The sequence below is a fragment of the Strigops habroptila genome, chromosome 5, assembly GCF_004027225.2.
Source record: "Strigops habroptila isolate Jane chromosome 5, bStrHab1.2.pri, whole genome shotgun sequence".
In the NCBI taxonomy this organism is placed as follows: domain Eukaryota; kingdom Metazoa; phylum Chordata; class Aves; order Psittaciformes; family Psittacidae; genus Strigops; species Strigops habroptila.
In genome coordinates, this window is record NC_044281.2 from 29635646 (window position 1) to 29648163 (window position 12518).

A 12518-nucleotide genomic window follows, 5' to 3' on the forward strand; every position below is an offset into this window, starting at 1 on the left:
TTTCATTTATCCACATGGGTTTAAAAATCTATGTTCTAGTGTAATAATATTCAGGACATTTTAATATGAGTGAGTCTTTCAGCATCCATTGTAATGGAACAAAAATGGCTTTAAAATTATTGATAAAATTTAGAGTAAAGCCAGTTCTTACTGAAGCTGATGACAAAATCCCAAGCACAGCAGTGAGGACAATGCTTGTGGTCTTAGATAAAATTTATTAGGGTGTTTTACAATCATACAGAATTCTATAGCAAGGACAAATGTTTCAGGTAGAGTCCTGAGGACAGGTAAAACAACATTTAGATAGAATCCTGTTCTCTATTTAAGTTCTGCAGGGAAACCTCATATTTTGGAAGCTCTTATTACCAAACAAAATGAATATTCTTACTGTCTTTAAAGGTCTGATCACTTTTCTTTGCACGTGATGGCTTCACTGATCAATGGATATTTAGTGTGTATGTGCTGTTCAGCCCTGAGAATAGGACATTAAATAGAACTTTAATGAGTCCCGTAAAGAGTTTTGGAGTGGATCTAGATTTTTTTGTAAAGTCCTTGTTTTGGCTGGAGTAGAGTTAATTTTCTTCCTGGTAGTTGGTACAGGGCTGTATTTTGGCTTTAGTCTGAGAATAGTGCTGATAACTAACTGCTGATAACTAAGTAAGTACCACACTAAGTGTGTGGTACTTAGTTGCTGGCTGGTTGTAAGCCGTGACAAGTATCTGGCTTTACATGTACACCAAAAAGAGCTGGACTTGCTGTTGTTTTCGAGAGTCTGATAATTCTGTCCCTTCATCCATCCAATTTAAATAGTACAGTGTTTTGTTGTTGTTGCCCATGAAATTAATATCTGATCAGAAACAGATCAGTGGCAAGTGTTATAGGTGGATATTAAAAAAGACTCCATTTGAAAGTTGGTTAGCCCTTATAACCATGATTTGTACCATCTTGGTCTGATTTGGGATGATAGTGAAGGACCACAGGCCAAAATAATGTTTTGGGAACACTTTATCTCATAGTTGCATTGGGCCTAGAATATGAAGAAGGGGGGGAGTGTGGGTGGGAATAGCCATCCCCTGGTAGGTGGTAGGGGCAGCTTTCTGAAAAGTACAGAATTTTGTCAAAAGGTGCATCTTTGCCCATATCCAACAGAAATGCCTAAGATTTGAGGTGATCTGACTGAAATCTAATTTAGTAAGCTCAGCCTTTGTCTGAGCTGTAATCAAAGGTTTGATTCCTCTGGCAAATTAGTTAGGTTCTATGGCTTGGTACTGTTTGTAGAGTGGGAATAATACTAACAGGTATTACACCTGTTGTGAAAGGGCAGCTGCTACTGAGTGCCTCTCTGAATGCCCAGCTATGCGTGGTCCTTCTGGCTGTTAGCATGATTGTACTGCTGTTCTGCGTTAGAACATCCATCTGCATTTCATGGCCATGTGGTTATATAAATAGCCCTGGCATCCATTGACTATGTTTTTTATGTTCTCTTGGAAATCTAAATATATTAAAGTTGTTAATAAGAACAGATGCTTCCATGATTCTGTTCATCAGGCTGCTTGCATGCCTTACCGATATGGAGAGCAAAAATTTCTCACCAATATGGAGAGCAAAAATTTCATACAGAGAAGCTTTTTATGCCTTCTGCCAGCACCATCCAGAGGCAGAAAAAAGTTATCTTGAAAAATGAGTGAGACTTTTCTTTGCAAAATTTTGCATAAATTGCTATCAGCAAAAAAATCCTTCCGAGACCAAAAGGCTTAAAAGATTCACTCTGCCATTGTTTTGGCAATTAATGAGGCCTGAAGTTTAAATGACATTGAACTCAAACAAATTCATATTGTCCCCTTTAGAAGTATAAGGAAAAACAAAGTCATGAATAAAAGAGATGATTTAGGAGTTATTTTATATGATTATGTCTTCAAGATTATTCCATCTGCCCTCACTGTTTTGGATGTGATTCCCTTTATCCTCTCCTCCATTTCTGGCTGAATAGTATTATGCAATTCTGAAGGTCTTATAGAGTGGATAAAAAAGCAAGTTTTGGCAAAATGATGAGGCCATAGATATATGTCAGGGAACTTTAACACGTAGCAGCCCACTTATGTGATGTATTAAATCTCAGGGAAATGTAGATCTCTGGGTGCTATCTTTACCTTTCCACCACACAATTTATAGGGTATAGAATTTACTAGTTTGCTATTTCTGCCTCTGGCTGTGGCATGGAACTGAATAGATGTGTTGGTTTATTATGTAAGATAACATTTTATAGGAATTGTTCCGCAGAAATTAGTGGTTACCTGCCTAACTGGTCACTTCAATGCATATATTCCATGTTTACTTGTACGTTCACATTTGTGTAAGCAAATTGGACTAAGCTGACAATGTCATCCTGATGAGAACTCTAAGAAAATTTCTTCATCATATGAAACTAAAGGGGAAGTTATATTTTGACAAGAACAGTAATCAAGATAGAATTAGTGCAGATTGAAATGTCTTGGAAAATTAGGTGCATGTGCCTGACAAATAGATTAATGTTTCTCCAAAATAGCATTGCATTTGCTTGCATATAGTGAGAGAATTCAGAAGACTCATGGCACAACAGGACTTTTTTCTCCTTTGAAATAATTTTCTTGTAATACAGGATATCTTATATGGCATACTAGAGAGAATAAAATTCAAAATACTTATGAAAATAGTTCTGCACATCAGATTTGGAAGCTTACACACACTGTGTGTTCCTGTGCGTACCCTGAAACTTGGAAGGAAGATGAGGATAATACCGTGAAGATCGTTGATAGTCTGCCTGTGATTTGATATGAATAGTCAACACGCTCTTGGCATCTGCTATTCAGACTGTAATTCATCACATTAGAAAAAGAGAAGTCTACTTTTTCCAGGAGAATTGTTAGTAAGTGGAGGGTGTGGCCAAGTCTAGTGCACCCTCCAATAGATAATTCACTTAGTAACTCATGGGCATCATCAATGTACATGACTGCCACTTAAGAACTTGAATATATATGGGAAAGAACCACTTTTTCTCTCTGAATGGTGGTGTAAACTATGACAGTTTAAAAGTGCCATAGTGAAGGAGGGGTTCAAGCAGTTTTGGTGAAGTGATTTTTGTAACACAGTATTTGAAAGCAAAAAAAACCACACAGAAACAGGGTGCTTTCTGCAGGTTTCTATGACGTGATAGATCCTGGCAGTTGGCTGAATTTACCAGTTTCATTTTCAAATATGTGGGTCAAGATGCCCTTCCTCATAGTTCTAGGAGCTGTGTACTGTGAACTGTTAGAGCTGCACTTTATTTTTCGCTTCAGAACATTTCCTGAGTTAGACTTGCTAACAGGGTATTCATGTAGGCTTCATTTCCACACTAGGAAGCACAGCTTACAAACTGTGAAACAGATCACCCTGTCTGTAGCCTTGTCATCCTTCTTTATGGTTCCATTACTTTGAAAGGAGATACGTGGTTTGTGGTTTTTCCCCCTTTTGTTTTACTCTTTACCATGAGAAGATGTTGCCGGGAACAAAAAGCAAAATTTCTGTGCTTCAGGATCCTGAATTATCCATCCATTCCGGGGCAATCTGTGTCAAGGGTAATGCTAAGTTTATGCATATAGGAACAGCAGGCTGTGTCTTACAAACAGTAGTCCATGTCTTTTGGAGATATGCAAGATTTCTGATGCATGGACTCTTTTCAGGTGCTTGAAAATATTCTCTGTTTCTGAGTGGCCATGCCACTAGGGTGAAATAAATCTAGCCCCAAAGAAGATATAGATCTTCCGCTCAGTATTTGCCCTTTGTGGATGCATGACCTTAACTATTAGAATTTCGTTTTGAAGTTTAATAGGAAGGCTGTGTTAACTGCTGAAGAAGATGTGCAGTGTTGACGTAAATTGAGATCTTTTGATGTGAAAACGTTAAGTGTTCACTTACAGAAGGAGATCTATAGTCTTTTCAATTTTGAGCTTGACAGTGGAAACTATGTTTTGTGTCTGTTTCCCTTCCTTACCTTCATGCACACTGACTGTATCCTCCTCTGAAATAATTTGTCTCGTAGCAGTAATGAAGGAAAAGAGCTCCTATTGCTTGTGCTGCTAGCATTTACTAATATATGATGACAAAAGCCTGATGAAGCTAAGGGAGGAGGCCATATTAAGAATAAAGATTGATTTTGAAGATAGATCCTTTAAACTCCGTGTTGTAATGTGAGGAAGACATGGATAGCATGTCACCTTCTAAACCTGCAGCTCATTTGCACCTCAGCTGAGACTGATTTCTAGACAACTGCTTAGATAGATGCTGTCCTCGTTTGTGTCTGTCCACCTTTAAAAGAGGATGAAATCCGGCCAGGGGAAGGGAACCTTATTGTGCTATGTCTATGCAAAGCAGAACTGTGAAAAGATCGGACCTTGCATGAGCAGTGTTGACGACATAAAATGAGACATACTGTCTGAACGAGCCACTGGCCACAGAGGGACAAATACCTTGAACTTAGTCTCAGCAGGTGGCACTATTGAGCTTATTATGTTAGCAGAGCTGGTGCCTCACTCGATTTCTCCCCCGTTTTTTTGTCGGGTTTTTTTTAATTATTTTAATATCATGGTGATCCATTCTGCATGTGCCTTAAACTGCAAGTGAGGACAGGGTGGTGGTGTACCACAACCAGTGCCGAGGGCAGCAAAAACACGGTTACAGGAACAAGGTTTCTCACGTTGTTCACGCTGGAAGTCCATTTCTTTCTGCTACCGGCAAAAAAACTGTTCTGATTCTGAGCAGAGCCTATTTGTATTATGTTTTTAATGACTAATTCTATTCCTTAGTTGAAAGAAATCATATGCATATTGATAGAATACATAATGGCACAGCAGAGTTAGTTTAAGATGGCTAAAGTCCTCTCAGGATCTTGCCCTGTGCTCCAGATGCAAAATACATACTGCCGGGGGGACCTACATGTTTTTTGTAAATGTTAGCCCCAGCCTTGTAAGTAACCTACTCCCAACACTTTCAATGTCATTCTGCAGAAGTGCTAATATATAAAATACTTTTAAGACAAGGCACATTGTGGTTACTGCAGTTACATTTTTTAACTTCCCTTCGCCTGTCAAACTTGTTTCCTCTAGTGGTTGAATGCTCACATTTCACCCCTGCTGGTTCACAAGCTATGAGATCTTAAGGTTGTCATTGATGTAAAGCTGAATATAATGAAGGTCTAATTTGCTAAAGTTCATTTGTATTATGGCAAGGTTTTGGTTTAAAGGAGCTAACTATTTCTGATCCGTTCTTGTCTGAATTAGCTGCTTCTATTTAAAAGAAGTATAAGCTAATTCAGATCTGTGTACTTTTTTTACTTGAAAAGCGGGGCCAATGACAGATGATGAATAAGAAGAATCAGAATAATTACCCCTGCAAACAGTTCCTCAATGTAATTTGTGGGAGATACTCTACATTAAGACTCAAGAGGAAAAAGAAAGAAGGAAAACAGTCACTTGAAAATGCTCACAACTAGAATGTTAGTATTCTTAGCAGGTAAATAATAACATCCTTCATACATCCTCATTTATGTGCATAACACTTCGCAAGTAAAATATAGGTTCCACAAAGCAATTAAATGTGTCTGTGTTTAGCCAGGTAGGTAACCAGGGGTTACCTACAATGGATTTATGTAGATAAATGGGTAAAATGTGCCCATGACACAACACAGATGTGTCTAAGTTATTCCTTTGCATAATGTCTTCTTTACCTCAGTCTTTAATAGTAAGACCAGTTGTTCTCTGTGTACCCAGCCCCCTGAGGTGGAAGACAGGGACAGGGAGCAGAATGAAACTCTGTAATCCAAGGGTGAATGGTCAGTGACCTGCTTTACCACTTAGACACATACAAGTCTGTGGGGCTGGATGGCATCCAGCCAGGGGTACTGAGGGACCCGGCAGAGGTGCTCACCGAGCCACTTTCAATCATTTACCAGCAGTCCTAGCTAATGGGGGAGGCTCCACTTGACTGGAAGTTAGCAAATGTGACACCCATCTACAAGAAGGATTGAAAGGAGGGTCTGGGGAACTACAGGCTGTCAGTCTGACCTCCGTGCCAGGAAGGTTATGGAGCAGATCATCTTGAGTGCCATCATGTGGCACGTACAAGACAACCAGGTGATCAGGCCCAGCCACAATGGGTTTGTGAAAGGCAGGTCCTGCTTGACCAACTTGATCTCTTTCTATGACAAGGTGACCCACTTAGTGGAAGAAGGCAAGGCTGTGGATGTTGTCTACCTAGACATTAGTAAAGCCTTTGACGCTGTTTCCCACAGCATTCTCCTGGAGAAACTGGCTGCTCATGGCTTGGAGGGGTGTACTCTTTGCTGGGTGAAAAAAACTGGCTGGCTGGCTGGCCAAGCCCAAAGAGTGGTGTTGAATGGAGTTAAATCCAGTTGGTGCGCAGTCACAAGTGGTGTTCCCCAGGGCTCAGTATTGAGGCCAGTTCTGTTCATTATCTTTGTCAGTGATCTGGATGAGGGGATCGAGTGCACTCTCAGTAAGTCTGCAGATGACACCAAGTTGCATGGCAGTGTTGATCTGCTGGAGGGTAGGAAAGCTCTGCAGAGGGATCTGGACAGGCTGGATCAATGGGCTGTGGCCAACGGTATGAGGTTCAACAGGCAAAGTGCCGCTACCTGAACTTGGGCCATAGCAACCGCATGCAACACTACAGGCTTAGGGAAGAGTGGCTGGAAAGCTGATTTGCAGAAAAGGACCTGGGGGTGTTGGTTGTCAGCCAGCTGAACATGAGCCAGCTTGTGCCCAGGTGGCCAGGAAGGCCAGTAGTATCCTGGCTTGTATCAGAAATAGTGTGCCAGCAGGGATAGGGAACTGGTTGTCCCTCTGTGCTGAACACTGGTGAGGCCACTGCTTGAGTACTGTGTTCAGTTTTAGCCCCCTCACTATCAGAAAGACACTGAGGTGCTGGAGTGTGTCCAACAAAGGGCAGTGAAGGTGGTGAAAGATCTAGAGTACAAGTCTTAGGAGAAGCAGTCAAGGGAACTGGGGTTGTTTAGTCAGCAGGAAAGGAGGCTTGGGAGACCTTATCACTCTCTACAGCTATGTGAAGTTGTAGCAAGGTGGGTGTTGGTCTCTTCTCCCAAGTAACTTCTCCCAAGTGATAGGACAAGAGGAAATGGTTTCAAGTTCCTCCAGGGGAGGTTCAGATTTGCTTGACTTTGTATGGGCAAGTAAGAAGTGAAAAGTGACTAAGAGGTGTGGTACATGCAGTTCTGACTGTGGTCTATCTTAGCTGCTTGAAAACATGGTCATGATATATATTAAAAATGTATTCTGCAGACCTGGAATAATGCTGGCTGCTTTTAGCAGGGGCCTTGATGTTTTGCTCAGAAACCATCTCTTGCCCTATCAGTTCCTGCTTAGGTTTTTCACTTTGTGAAAAAGAGAGTATGTTTCTTTACTCATCACTCCTGAGACACCAGCAGCTTTTCAGGCAGGTATTCCATCTAACTGGAGATTCGAAAGCTATAGGTGTTTTAGAGCAGGTGCTTCAGCAACATCTGATATGACTCATCATGGATGATTGCTTCAGCAACTAAGAGATGCTACTGGAGTATTAGAACTTATCCTCTCAAGACCAGTAAGAAATAATCAAACTGCAGAGATGGTGCCCAAAGGTATGAAACATGACATGTTTCAAAGATCTGTCTTCAAACCTTTGTTGCTCAAAGGATATGTGAAGCCTCTAGACAAAATTGTTTCCTAACACAGCATAGAATAACATCAGCACTCTCATAATGCACAGCTGTGTATCTTGTACCCTGTGGAGCTTAGTCTCTTCTCTGGAGAATTGCTTACATGACATTGCCATCTGGATGCATACAAATTATTTTGTTCTTAGTTTTACAAAAACATTAGCCTGGCTGCCAAGGGGAGGTCATTCAGGGTGTCTTTTATCAACATGTACATAAACACATGTTCCTTGCCCAGACAAGCTTACAGAGTATTGTTGCAAGGACACAAGAATTGTTTGACACAAACAATAGTGATGCTATAGATGTGTAAAGAATGTAGTAGTTTGCCTACTTTATTTTACTAGTGAAGACTGTTGCAGCCGTCTCGTAATTTTCTGTCGCTTGTTGCAAACTACATCTGTTCTATGGTAAGCCCTGTTTGCTGGAGGTGGTATGAAAATTTCTCAGTACGTTTTGGTTGTCCTGTGCTCTTATTTGTCCTATCCTGACCTGGCAACTGAAAGACATCTCCCTCATAAGCACAGTGCTTGATTTATTGCAGTTCCCCTTCGGTCAGGCTTCCAGCAGAGTAGCTGCTCTGGTTATGTTCTTCAGAATTCGAGAACATATTTGCTCTCTGGTCTTGAACAATCCTGAGCAGATTAGACCTCTCTCATCTTCTTTATATTGGCTGCCTGTAAATTAGCAAACAGACTTTAACAAGTCTGCACCTGGGTCAGGGCAATCCCAGCCACAGCTACAGGTTGGGCAGAGAAGTGATTCAGAGCAGCCCTGCAGAGGAGGACTTGGGAGTGTTGGTTGATGAGAAGCTGAACATGAGCCAGCTTCAGTGTGCACTCGCAGCCCAGAAAACCAACTGTGTCCTGGACTGCATCAAAAGTAGCGTGACAAGCAATTGAAGGAGATGATCCTGCCCCTCTACTCTGCTCTTGTGAGACCCCACTTGGAGTATTGTGTACAGTTCTGGTGTCCTCAACATAAAAAGGACATGGAGCTGTTGGAGCGAGTCCAGAGGAGGGCCACGGGATGATAAGGGGGCTGGAGCACCTCTCGTATGAAGACAGGCTGAGAAAATGGGGCTTCTCAGCCTGATGAGGAGAAGACTACGTGGAGAGCTCATAGCAGCCTTCCAAAATAACAGAAGGGGGCCTATAAGGATGCTGGGGAGGGACTCTTCATTAGGGACTGTAGCAATAGGACAAGGGGTAATGGGTTTAAACTTCAACAGGGGAAGTTCCCGTTAGATATAAAGAAGTTCTTTACAGTGAGGGTGGTGAGGCATTGGAACAGGTTACCCAAAGAAGTGGTAAGTGCTCCATCCCTGGCAGTGTTCAAGGCCAGGTTGGACAGAGCCTTGGGTGATGTGGTCTAGGGTGAGGTATCCCTGCCCATGGCAGGGGGGTTGGAACTAGATGATCTTAAGCTCCTTTCCAACCCTTACCTATTCTATGATTCTAAGTATAAACAAGGAATAATTAAAAAAAATTACATTGTCCAATTTTTTTTTTTTTTTTTTTTTGGCTTATATTTTGGGGGAGGGTGACTTATTTTGTCTTCTTTTAAGAAAAGTAGTTAGCAAAAAAATGTGTTAGGATGTGTTTGTATGTGCAATGAATGCCTCAGGAATTTGGCAGGTTGTGTGGGTATGATGAGATGTTCGTCAGCCTCTGTGAAGAAATTGTGTTTTCCTGTACAACCAATGGTCAGTGAAGAGAGAGTGTTTGCCGCCTTCAGATCGTTTGTTTTTTTTGGTTATTTTTCCCCAAGCAATTAAAATGTAATGATGATAGCAGTGCTGTGACATATGTGGGTTGAGATTTCAAATTCCTGTTGGAAGAAAGTCTCAAAACATCAAAGCACTTCACACTCTTTAGCTATGTCATCGTCAGAGCTGCTCTTGGGCAATATATCAGTCCAAATTTATACACAGAGAAACTGAGGCACAAATTGTAGATTATATATGCTAAATCTGGCTTCCAGAAAAGAAAAGCTTTACTACAGCTGTCTGAGTCAAGGTTTGGGAATGTGCCAGAGGGGGAATTTCTGTTGGACCTGTGGTTTGCCTGCAATTACACAGAATCATTAAAATTTTGCCTAGGAGTGATCTTTAGTGGTCATGAAGTCCAAATTTCTGCTCAAAATAGGAGTTTGGACAACAGAGGTTCAGGCTACTTGAGGCTTTTTCTATCTGAGTCTCATAAAACCTGAAAAGCTGGGAATTCCTCAGTCTCTCTGGTCACCTGTACAGTGCTGTGCTACCCTCCTATGAAAATGTTTTTCTTTTATGTCCAGCCTGTGCTTTCTGAAGTGCAATTTGCAAATGTATTCAAAAAAAAAAGAGAAAGGAGTGATGTCTGGCAGAGATAAGTGTTGGCCCTAGTACCACGGAGGACGATGTTCCGTAAAAACTGCCTCTTCTTTGGCTTCTGAAAAGGACACTTGAAGATCTATGAGTGTTGAAGCTTAGATGGTTCTTTTATTCTTCACTATCTGATGAAAAAGTAAATAGACATTTAGACTGTTTGGAGAATAAAAATTAAAAATAAATACCAGGCAAATATATGGAAAAACTGTTTCTCCATTGTCCAGTCACAAAACTGAGTCTGCCAAAACAATGAAGTTGTTGTGTCAGAATAATAAAAGGGCTATCCTACTTGATCATCCCTCACTTGTAAATAAGATGAATTTAGTATCATTGCTACTTACCTTTTCATGACCACGTAACTTGTAAAATGTCAGAGAATGAGTCCACTCCAGACTGTATTTATTGTGCCATCAACCATCTAAAGACCTTGAAGGGAATAAAAAATTGGCAGGTTCAGACATGACATTACTTATTTATGTATTCAGCAGCTCAGTGAAGAATGCTCGTTAATAGAGCAGCTGCAAAACTATTTGATTGAAAAACCGCAGGTAAGATGTGGAAATGACCCTCATACATACTACATACCACACAGACTGTCCGTGCTACTGAAGAAGGGGGCAAGTAGTGGATCTGGGCAATTAGCTGCAGCAGTAGAATTAATACGACTGGCTAGGAAGTTTCAGAGAGAGGTGCTCCTAGAATAAGTACTCTTAGAAAAAGAGAGAATAAAGATGACTATTTCTCAGGTTGATGTCATGTTTCAGTCATTTTAACCTTTAACAGCACTGTGCATGAAGTATTTTTCCCTCCTCGTTCCTCTGGTTCATGGTACTTAACTATTGAGGTCTACTTAAACATGAAATGATTCCACCTTGAGCGCGAATTAAGGCTTAAATTCTTGAAACTTTGACACCAGCATGTGACAGGTTATAAAATGGAGCTAATCTATCCTGCTTTATTTGGAAAACACTAAGTGAGAGAGATGATGGATTTGGGGGACCTATTTGACCTTTTAGAGGCAGGAACACTGAAACATTCTTGCTATTCTAATTTTGTCAAAAGAGTATAGGACAAGAGAAATACGTACAAAAAGATAGCTGATGTTGTTTCTTCATCTCTTACAATTTTCTGGATGATTTCAACAGGCTTTGTAGAGCTAAGAATGGTGGTGACGTCTCTTAAACAAGCCACTATAACTGGAAGTATTCAAGACTCACTCTTAGCCTTGGTCTCTCCAAGTTATACTATGTGTGTTGGGTCAGAAAGAGGTAGTGAGCAAAAACGGTGCTCGTTATTTCTCCTTGTTCTACAGGGAAATAAATAAGCTATCAAAACCGTTTTCTTCACCCATGCGAATTCACCTGTTTACTGGCACAGCTTTCCTGCCAAGTGCGACCCAGTTTTCAGTTCTCTTCATAGAAACCCCTTAAATTCTGTTTTGGCCAGAGACTATGGAAAAAAAAAAAAAATAAATAATTGGTTGCCTAAGCAGAGGTTTAGGTAGCAAAGCTTTCTTTTGACAGCTTCATGACAGAGCACGTCCTTCATTCCTCCCTTCCTCCTCTTTCAATCCCTCCCTGGCTTATTAACATGTTGACTTTTATAAGACATGGCTGCCAGGAGTATTGTATGGTGCTAAAGAGAAGTTATGGGAGGATATTAAGAGCTCTCAACTTCTGCTTTTTGATCAATAATTACGTAAACTACATTGCATTATTCTGTCTCTGATCAGAAAAATAATTTGATCAGTTTATTAGGTGTAGATAGTGAATATTAATTCCATGAGCCTTTCTATCTTCTCTTAAAAGGTGAATTGTGTAAGAAATATAGATGTCAAGGTGGATAAACAAAAATGAGCTTTCAAGACAAAGCTATGGAAAGAGGTTTAAGGGGGTCCTTGGCTGTTTACAGTGGAGATTGTGAGAAGGGAAGGACTTTCATCTCTTTTTGCTATGGGTAGGAGTGATACTGAAATTCTGTGTGCAGTTCCAGTGCTCAGGTTCTTCAAAAGAATGTTGAAAATCTTCTGACAGTGCAAAAACAGAAGCAAAACCTCTATGTATATGAATTGGAGATTATTACTTCATAGAGAGACACAAAAGAGGTGAGCCAGATTAGTTGATCACCAGGGAAGATGGAGAGGTGGCATTTCTTACAATGTATGAGTATTTTCAAAATAAAATGTACTTTGTAGGAAAAGGCTGTTTAGTGGAGAATGACTTAATGAAATGGAATGTTGGGAAACTGAACCCTGAATGAAAATAAAGTAACTCTAAAATGCAGACTTCTAATTTTGAGATTATATTTTGCTGTCCTTCTGTTAGGACCCAATATATTTTGCTAACCATTTAATAACCCAGAATAGAGGGAAATATAGTATAGTCACCTTGGAAAAAGAGGGAG